The 10975-nt window shown below is 41.2% G+C and overlaps 1 protein-coding gene across 1 annotated transcript in view; it reads left to right on the forward strand.

The window, feature by feature from the left end:
• Window positions 1-3970: 3970 nt before the first annotated feature.
• adamtsl4 (ADAMTS-like 4) overlaps window positions 3971-10975 on the forward strand; it is a gene marked incomplete in the record, with an annotated part of 97969 nt that continues 90964 nt past the window's right edge. Inside the window, 2 exon segments of the mRNA XM_014004705.1 lie at window positions 3971-4076; window positions 4269-4341.

A 10975-nucleotide genomic window follows, 5' to 3' on the forward strand; every position in this document is an offset into this window, starting at 1 on the left:
GGAGGCAGGGTGACGTTGACCCAGGCGGGAGGCCGAGCAGAGGCAGATAAACATTCAGCTCTGTATTGTTCTCGTGGTATCACAGAGAAGCTGTCAGCCCCAGTGATTGAAGGTTGAACCTCCCAAAATAGGCGCTCCAAGGCCAGGCTGCCTTTTCCCCCACCCTGTTATAAATAACGCATGTGTGTGCGTGTGTGTGCGTGTGTGTGCGTGTGTGTGTGTGTGTGTGTGTGTGTGTGTGTGTGTGTGTGTGTGTGTTTGACGGAGAGAAGGGGCAGAAGAAACTGAAAGAGAGATGTGATCCCTGCCAGGGTGGCCTTAGAAAGCTAAACCACTAAAAACAAAAAAACAGGAGGTTTTGAAGTCTGAGAGGCAAACAGTGACAAAGACGCTGAGCACATAAACCTTTACTGACCTTTTAATTCCCACACACATTCAAATTAGTCTGCAACACACATACACATATTTTTCCTTTCCCTTAATTCCCAGTTGTGTTCGTATGTGCTTCTTTGTGAGCGTGCAGTACAGTACGAATGGTAAATGGACTGTACTTATATAGCGCCTTTTTTACTCAACCAGGACACTCAAAGCTCTTCACACTACAATCTGTGTCCTCATTTACCCATTCACACGGCACTCTACCAGATCTCCTACAAAGCTAACATGTACAATCATTATGGAGACTAATCGGTGCCAATCACATTCATACACTGATGGGACACATCAGAGGCATTAGGGGTGAAGTGTCTTGCCCAAGGACACAACAACTGAGACAGCTTGAATGAGGGATCGAACCAGTGACCTTCCGGTTCCAGGACGACTCCCCTAACCGCTCTGCCACAGCTGCCTCAATTGTTGAAAACACTGTAAAGTTCATTATTTATTGTAAATTAATTGTACACTTAAGGAACCCTGAAGGGGGGTTGTTCCAAACATCCGAGAAACCTAAACCAAAGGCCTTCTGTCCTGATCTTTCAGGGTCTCCATCTAATCCCAGACACACTGGATGATGTTGATACCAGAGCTCTGTAAGGACTGTGCCATCCCTTACAGAGCTCAACATTGTCTCTGATGACACTGAAAGTACTTTGCCACCTTCATGTTATTTGTGATGGATAACTATCTGTATGTGTAGCATCCAACTCTCCAGCTTCCATCTGTAGTTGGGTCGTGGACAACAGGTCCAGTAGAGAAACCTACTTTACATTTCCTCCTGGGGGATCCCAAGGCATTCCAAGTTATGAGGGTGTTACTTCAGTCAGCTGTTGTAAAGAAAGAGCTGAGTCGAAAGGCAACGCTCTCGATTTACTGGTCGGTCTACATTCCAAATCTAAACTATCGTTGTGAGGCGTGGATTATGAGAGAAGGAACGTAATCCATGATACCAGAGGCCGAAATGAGCTTCCGTCGTAAGGTGCTCAGCCTTAGAGATAAGGTGAGGAGCTCAGCCTCTCCTTTGCATCGAAAGGGGTCAACCGAGGGGGTTCTGGCATCTGATAAAGATTCCGACTGGATGTCTCTCTTTTGAGGCAAATCTGCAAATTTGTCGCTTTTGGGCGAATTTCAAATCTAAATTCAGGGGTTGGACAACGAAACTGAAACACCTGGTTTTAGATCACAATCATTTATTAGTATGGTGTAGGGCCTCCTTTACAGCGTCAATTCATCTTGAGAATGACATATACAGTACAAGTCCTGCTCAGTGGTCAGAGGGATTTGAAGCCATTCTTCTTGCAGGATAGTGTCAAGGTCACTACATGATGCTGGTGGAGGAAAACGTTTCCTGACTCGATCCTCCAGAACACCCCAAAGTGGCTCAATAATATTTAGATCTGGTGACTGTGCAGGGCATGGGAGATGTTCTTCTTCACTTTCATGTTCATCAAACCAATCTTTCACCAGTCTTGCTGTGTGTATTGGTGCATTGTCATCCTGATACATGGCACTGCCTTCAGGATACAATGTTTGAACCATTGGATGCACATGGTCCTCCAGAATGGTTCGGTAGTCCTTGGCAGTGACACGCTCATCTAGCTCAAGTATTGGGCCAAGGGAATGCCATGATATGGCAGCCCAAACCATCACTGATCCACCCCCGTGCTTCACTCTGGGCATGCAACAGTCTGGGTGGTACGCTTCTTTGGGGCTTCTCCACACCATAACTCTCCCATAAAGGTGGACTCATCAGAGAACAGTACATGTTTCACATTGTCCACAGCCCAAGATTTGTGCTCCTTGCACCACTGAAACCAACATTTGGCACGAGTGACCAAAGGTTTGGCTATAGCAGCCGGGCCGTGTATATTGTCGCTGTGGAGCTCCCGACGCACAGTTCTGGTGGAAACAGGAGAGTTGAGGAGCACATTCAATTCTGCTGTGGTTTTATGTTTTTTGGATACAATCCGGGTTAGCACCAGAACATCCCTTTCAGACAGCTTCTTCTTGCGTCCACAGTTAATCCTGTTGGATGTGGTTGGTCCTTCTTGGTGATATGCTGACATTACCCTGGATACCGTGGCTCTTGATACATCACAAAGACTGGCTGTCTTGGTCACAGATGCACCAGCAAGACGTGCACCAACAATTTGTCCTCTTTTGAACTCTGGTATGTCACCCATAATGTTGTGTGCATTGCAATATTTTGAGCCAAACTGTGCTCTTACCCTGCTAATTGAACCTTCACACTCTGCCCTTACTGGTGCAATGTGCAATTAATGAAGATTAATGGTCCAATTTAGCCATGAAACCTCCCACACTAAAATGACAGGTGTTTCAGTTTCATTGTCTAACCCCTGTAGGTCGCTTATGTCATCCAGATCCAAAGAGATTTTTTTTTCTGAGGGGGGTGCATGTATCTTCTCTGGTTGGGGAACACCTTGGGGTCCCCCAGGAAGAGCTGGGTAGTGTTGCTGGGGAGAGGAGTGTCTGGGTTTCCCTCCTAGACCTGTTGCCTCCACGACCCAACAAGCTGCAGAAGATGGGAGATTTTTTCAGAAAGAACTTGCACATTTTATTGAGTTGGACACTAACAGGTGTGTCAGGGTTAAACTTGCATCGTTTATCACCATCACATCATAAAAACCCAGCTTGAAGCAGCTAGACGGGGATTTTGTTCTTCTTGTATAGTTGGCCAGGCAGCAATCAATCAAGAATACTTTATATAGACCCCAGTCGGCCACAGAGTAAAGCTGTCAGAAAGCTTTCTCCGTTGACTCGATTCCCTCAAAAACCTCAGCCCACCCACTCTCTGCCTTTTTCCCAGTAACCCCATCTGGGCTCAGTTCTGCTCAGCTCCAACCCGCCTCTCTACAATCTAGGCACCTTTTTTTTTTTTTGCTCATTCAAAGCAGCGATTCTTTCAACTCGCCAGCCAGACCTCCTGTTCGGTCCAAACGGCTCGCCTCTTTCCTCATGTTTGCACTTGAGTTTAGATTAGTGCTCCTCCGTGCTTGCGCCGAGTCGGGGGAAAGTCACAAAGACGCACAGATAACTCTCAGTGCAGCACACTGGTGTTCAGTCTCAGTCTGGCATCGCGCTGATCTAAAATATGTCTGCTATGCTCAACACTCCGCTGACCCGGTTTCCTCTGTCCTCTCATCAGAGCCTGGAACCTCGAGGGAGCAGAATCTGATCAACGGCCTCAGTGTGAAAGAGGCCTCGGCTTTATTGTTCCTGCAGACCTGTTGAAGCGCGGCTCAGGAGGGAGGAGTTTATAGTCTCTTTGGGAGGTCAAAGGCCATGTTGACTCTAAGGCCCGTTTAATAGGCAAGAAGAATAAATCGCCCCCACCGAGAAGCTACAAATATTTACCGTTGTCGTCCTCCTTTTGCTTCAAATTACTGTAAATCTGGAGGAAAGGCGAAGAAAGGAATGTCAACTTCAACTTGTAAGACTCTGCCAAACCCACGTGGCCGACATCCATCCTCCGATAGCCTGAAACGCTGCTTGTTTTGGTCGGACCCTAAGAAACCCTGAAGAAGAAGAAAAGCTGGCAGGAAACTTGTGGGCGGGACGATGTGTTCACTAAAACCCTTCCAACGTGCGAGACAGCCGTGAGCTGAAGCATTCTAGCTTTTGTAAGTAAAATCAGATGTCATGATGTTCGTTAATATTCAGTTTGCAAAGCAGAAATGATTAACATCTTAACACATGCTCTGAGCACTGCAGTCAGCTACACACAAAACAATTTCCTGAAACTAAGTTAAGTTAAAGAATTTCAGTGTACGTGTTGAAAATAGACAAACACCACGTCTCGGTTTGTTTTGCAGAAACTATTTTGGTCTTTGGAGGAGTGAGAGGAGGAGACGCTGACCTCAGACGTTGACCTTCTGCTTTTCAGGGGTAACTTAAACCTGCAGAGGGAGGGGGGGACTGACAAGCTGTGGGATTAAAGCAAGGCTGGGTGCTGCAGCAAAAACATTTAGGGTGTAAATTAGGGTTTTTTTTACGGGTTGATCATAAAGCTCAGTTTTTGTCTTTAAACAGAGAATGGATGTAATTATTTCTATCTCACTTCTGTTTGAGCACATTTGGTTTTGGGGCTGGGCTGCAAAAGTAAAGTAGACTGAATAAAGTGAAACCTCATAGATTTAATTTGAAATCATCCAGAACGTCCAACAAAAGGCAAACTTCCCATTGTGTTCAGATGGCTAAAAGCAGGACTGTGACCCCCCCCCCCCCCCCCCACCGGGGGGCCTCGAATTCCAAAGTTCACCTATATTTGTTATGTGCTAATTCGATTAAACACTAATTTGTGTGGGAATATGCATTATTCAGCATGCAGCGCGATGACGGGGGCCTCTCTCACAGTTTCAGCATTATGAAGCAGTCTCAGTTCTCTGTAGGAACCGGGGCCCCTCGACACAAGAGCCGGCTGGGGTTCACGGTTTTTCTGCCCCGTGTCTGTCACAGGATGTAAGCCGCCTGCTTAGGCAGGTTTTTAAATTCAATTCTTGGCCATTTGTTCTCCTTTTTTGTTAAGCAATTCTGTCTTTATTGACCTAAAAGACATTTATTGAAGCTTTTGATTGTTTACTACTCATTCTGTAACTTTTTGAAAATTAAGCTTTTTTTAAGTTGTCAAGTGGAACAAAAGTCAGTTCTTTATTGTCTCTTTGATTCAGAAATGATCCAAGGACAGTTTGTCAAACAGTCGTGTCCTTAACGCAGGCACCTTGAGTCTTATGTTTCAATTTAAATAATAAACTGACTGTATTTTTTTATTAGGAGCTTTGAAAACATGATGGCACTTTTTGTGTCACACTTACCAGTTTTGGATTCAGCATCTTTCAAATGTGAAAACCGGTATAAGATTCAGATATGTTGAACCTTAATCCTGCGTCAAACATTTGGGAGGCAGGCTGACAAAATGAGTTGCAGTCCAAAAAAAATAAACAAACAAACAATACAAAAAACTAAAGTAAACATGAAAATATAGATTTTTGCCTTGGATTTGCATAAAAAATGAGTCCATAAAGACAATCTAGTGAACTTCACTAACACTAAATTAGCGTATATTCTCCCTAATATATCTTCAAATCGCAGATATGTCTTCAGAAATAATCCCTTGTCTTAAAAATTCCTTTAAAATGGATCTTTTTTCTCTACCGGCTGCCACAGCACTGGGAAATACTTTTGTATAACGTTTGTTGTTGTGAAGTTTAGGCATTCCCCTTTTTTAGGACTGGAAATATCAATGACGTCACTCCAAACTAGGGATGCACCGATAGGAAAATTTCATCCAATATCGATATCTCGTATATAATTATTGCTGTTATGGACGATAACTGATATTTACCGATTCTACACAAACACACAAAATTATACATATGCACACAAACACACTTGGGTCTTTTTTTGATACGTAAATAAACAACCAGACCTCTGACATGACTCTATACTTCAGTTATTGCTGGTTTCGCAGCGTAATCATAACTATCATGATCAAATGGACACCACACAACCAACCAGCTCCCCTCCCAAAACAGAAACACAAAGATAAAAAGTGGGAAATCAATATTGGACAATAATATCGGCCCAGTTTTACATATCGGACTGATACCGATATGCTAAAAAATTGCCAATATTGGTCAATACCAATATCAATACCGATATATCGTGCATCCCTACTCCAAACCATTAAAATGTAGTTTTCAAACTGTCTTATAAACCAAACTAGTTCGTTGCTATCCATAATAATCCTCCATACTTTAAGGTCTGAGTACTTTTCATGCTACCAAGAGTGAGCAGATTTACTTGTACCTACAAAAAAACACTAACCGAGGGAAAAGACCAGCAGATGATGGTTTGACGAAAGGTTTCTGAGTACAAGTTGGTCAAGTAAAAATGTTTCAACTTGCTTTTAGAAAAAGCAGATGTTGGGTTCTATTGCGTGTCAAATGCAATGAACATCAAGTACTGATTATAAAAAGTGTAAAAGCAGACTGATGGTTCATCAGAGCACACAGAAAAGATGTTGCAGAGTTCAAACTGTTAGTGCTTGATGGTTAGAAGGCCTCCTGAAGATAAAAAAAGAGAGTAATATTTAAACACTTTGAGAAAACACATCACAAGTGTTTATCATTTCAACTGTGATAACAACGGCACCAGCTGGCGTCAGAGGACCAGTTGAAGTCAGACAGTTGTATCAGTGAAAGGACACTTTGACCTGGGCTTCAGAATGGGGGGAAAACATGTCATTGGCTCTTATCTTTAGCTACAAAAAGCAGACTAACTCTTCACCCATGGTGAAGGTATTAGGGTTGGTTTCACAAAAACTTACTGCTTCTGTGTTTGGTTGATGGATTTTTTTTTGTCAGATGTTTCTATGCTGAAGTGTAATTATTTGCATTTTATAGGTCACAAAGGCTTTTTTGACATATTTTAGGTTTATTCAAGGAGTTGTTATTGGAAGATTTGGCCTTTTTTTAAGCCCTGTGCAGTTCGCCCTGCATTGCTGTCAATCAACTTCAGGTCCAAATCCATGATTGGTAGAGGAAGACGTATATTTCTATCTTTTTATTTTTCATACCACAAATTTCTTGCTTCGACCGTTACGTTGTTTCTCAAGGTTATTCATAACTAAAGCGACAACAGTCTATTGCTGGTGTATGGGATCAATCTTGTGCCAGCAGGAACTGAATTTGAATTGCTCAGATTGAATCTGAATGTGCATAATTTGAAATTGAATGCATTGGTTTGAAAAAGAATTTTACTAAGTTGAAATTGAATTTAAAGTTTTGAATTTGAATTAATTTGCTTTGAAACTGTATTTTGGTTTATTACTGTTCAGTGTTAATAAAACTTAACACTTAAAGTCAAATAACTCTGATAAGAGTAATTATGACTCTAAGCAGAGTTAATAAGGTACTCCACTGTGGTGACAAATCAGTTCTGATGCTCATGGTTTTCAACACTGCATTGAGTTATTGATGGTTAACACTGAAGGTGTAATTTGACACTCTACTGTGTTGATTTTTTACTCTTTTGCTGTGTAGAGGGGTGTAAAACAGACACTATGAGGTATCATTACACAGCAAATTTGAAAGTGTAAGTTTACACTTCAGTGTTAAGATCAACTCTTTTTAGTGTTGCATTAACTTCACACAGTAGTTTCAGGATAAGTGTAATGGAGTCGACCTTCACACACCAGGAAGTACCTCTCACTCAGTGTCGATTTATGGCCAAAAACACAAACTTAAACTTGAACAACTTGATCAAATTGAACAAAACAACTAATTTTTACTCTCATGAACTTCTTTAATAGTCATAAACATGTAAACACATCATTTCTACAAGATTACCCAGCATTCCTTGCTGTGAAAATACTGGTCTGTCTGACATGAGGTGGAAGAGGGCGGGGCTTTTCAGAATGCTTCTTTCAACACTGCATGGTGTCATAATAAGACAGTGGGCGGAGCTTATTTAACACTGTCCAGTGTTGAGACAACAATGAGGAAATCAACACTGTGAATTAACACCAACACTGGAAGTCAGTTTACTCATAAAATGGGTCACTCAGAAAATCTTACATTTTCTACATATAGGTCAAATTAATCACTGCAATAAAATAACTGTCTGTTTTTGTCACTTTTACAGTGGATTGCATCAACTCTGTTACATCCAGAAGGGAAACTTCACCAAAGTGAAACATAAATCTGTGGATCTGTGTTTGATTACTCTGCCTGGCTTTCTCAAGGACCAGGATGTGACACAAAAATCTGAATTACGGAACTGAAAGTGAAAGTAGTCAAACTGAATTTTTAATAAACCAAAATACAGTTCAAAATCTAATTCAAGTTCAAAACTTTAAATTCAGTTTCAAATTAGTAAAATTTATTTTCAAACCAATGCATTTAATTTCAAATTATTCACGTTCAGATTCAATTCCTGCTGGCACAAGATTTATCCCATACCGGTGGCCCCAGATCTTCATAAACGAACAGAACAGAAACTCAGCAGCATCAGGCGATGATGCAACACTTGGTGGTCCAGCCGTTCATCCATAAACATACCGAAGCCGTTATCCAGCAGCATCACTCAGTTCTGCCTCTCAGAGCCTCCTGTGCCAAACGTAACCGGAGCGGTGCCAGGCCATACCATATGTGCTCCTTCACACAAACATGAATCCGGTTGTTTGTTGTTGTTTTGAGGACATATGTGACCCAGTGGCTTCTGTGAATGGACAACAATCGTTCTTTGTGTGAATAATTGGAACAAGGTTATCCTGGCAGTTTTGTAAGCCAATTAGGACCCAACTGAACTGACCCATCTCATGTTCTTGTCTCGCTGGTAACGACTGTAACTCCTCATTAGGGCGCTCCATCCGTTGCCTCTTTTTATCTGAGCTCGTTTTTCTCTCCAGCTGCATCCCACACTGCAGTCCTGCCACGACCTTTGAGCAAAACGAAAATGAGTTGTTATTATCCAACATTTTGTTTTAGTGCATTCAGAATTCCACGTGATGGATGGAAAATGTCTCCGCTTGTTTAACAAAAGAAACTACAGATGGTTTGAAGGACATGATCCTCACTTCAGACACTGAATAAAGGTTGATTTTACTTGTGTTTCCCTGCTGGTAGAGTCTGAAACCTTCACAGTAAAAAACAGTGTTAACATATCAGTGTTAAACTTTTCACAGTCAATTTAACTCCCCCTGGTGTTATTTTAACACTGAGTAAACTGACTTCCAGTGTTGGTGTTAATTCACAGTGTTGATTTCCTCAGTGTTGTCTCAACACTGGACAGTGTTAAATAAGCTCCGCCCACTGTGTTATTATGACACATGCAGTGTTGAAAGAAGCATTCTGAAAAGCCCCGCCCTCTTCCACCTCATGTCAGACAGACCAGTATTTTCACAGCAAGGCATGCTGGGTAATCTTGTAGAAATGATGTGTTTACATGTTTATGACTATTAAAGAAGTTCATGAGAGTAAAAATTAGTTGTTTTGTTCAATTTGATCAAGTTGTTCAAGTTTAAGTTTGTGTTTTTGGTCATAAATCGACACTGAGTCAGAGGTACTTCCTGGTGTGTGAAGGTCGACTCCATTATCCTGAAACTACTGTGTGAAGTTAATGCAACACTAAAAAGAGTTGATCTTAACACTGAAGTGTAAACTTTCAAATTTGCTGCGTAATGACACCTCATGTTGTCTGTTTTACACCCCTCTACACAGCAAAAGAGTAAAAAATCAATACAGTAGTGTCAAATTAACACCTTCAGTGTTAACCATCAATAACTCAATGCAGTGTTGAAAAGTATGAGCATCAGAATTGATTTGTCACCACAGTGGAGTACCTTATTATCTCTGCTTAGAGTTGTAATTACTCTTATCAGTTATTTGACTTGATGTGTTAAGTTTTATTAACACTGAACAGTGTTAAGTTTTATTAACACTGAACAGTGTTAAGTTTTAATAACACTGAACGGTGTTAGTCTGTGTTAATTTTTAACTCTATTCAGAGCTAAATTATACTCTGAAAATGTAACGCTATGAAAAGAGTTAAATTGATACCAATTCAGATAAAGACCAAATAGACTCGAACACAGTGTTAAATTTAACTCTTTAAGTGTTGATTTAACACTGCAAACCAGAATTTCCTCCTCTGCAAGACAATAAAAGCTGTTTCTGTTTTATTCTACTGAGTTAATAAAGCTATAATTTTTTTTATTAGCTGTGCCCACCCCTGGTTATACGCTGTACGTTTAGACTGCTGGAGGACGAAGCAACATTTCCTTACTCTCCATATTTTAATATGCTATTATTGCTAGCGTTAGCTTGTTTTTTTTTTCTCACAGAAGCTACACCTGGACCAGTCCACACTCTAAAAATGAAATGTTGGATTTACGTAACCATGTTATGTTACCTGGTTCCACTTAACTGAGTTGAGTAAATTCAAAGCAACATACTCATGTTCTTTGGCTAAAAACTGGTAAATTGCTTTGAATTTACTCAACTCAGTTAAGTGGAACCAGGTAACATAATATGGTTAAGTAAATCCAACATTTCATTTTTTACAATGCATCTTTGTTGTTCTGTTTCTTTCTCGAACATCAGTGGAAGCAGATAGCAAGGGCTTAACTTTAAGTCTACCATCGGGGGGTTTATGCTTGAAAACATGACATTGTACACTCACCAGCCACTTTATTAGGTACACCACGCTAGTAACGGGTTGGACCCCCTTTTGCCTTCAGAACTGCCTCAATTCAGATTCAACAAGGTGCTGGAAGCATTCCTCAGAGATTTTGGTCCATATTGACATGATGACATCACACAGTTGCTGCAGATTTGTCGGCTGCACATCCATGATGCGAATCTCCCGTTCCACCACATCCCAAAGATGCTCTATTGGATTGAGATCTGGTGACTGTGGAGGCCATTTGAGTACAGTGAACTCATTGTCATGTTCAAGAAAATGTTGGGTACATTGTGGTCATAAAGGGGTGGACATGGTCAGCAACAATACTCAGGTAGGC

The sequence above is a fragment of the Austrofundulus limnaeus genome, unplaced genomic scaffold, assembly GCF_001266775.1.
Source record: "Austrofundulus limnaeus strain Quisiro unplaced genomic scaffold, Austrofundulus_limnaeus-1.0 Scaffold26, whole genome shotgun sequence".
NCBI classification, from domain to species: Eukaryota; Metazoa; Chordata; class Actinopteri; order Cyprinodontiformes; family Rivulidae; genus Austrofundulus; species Austrofundulus limnaeus.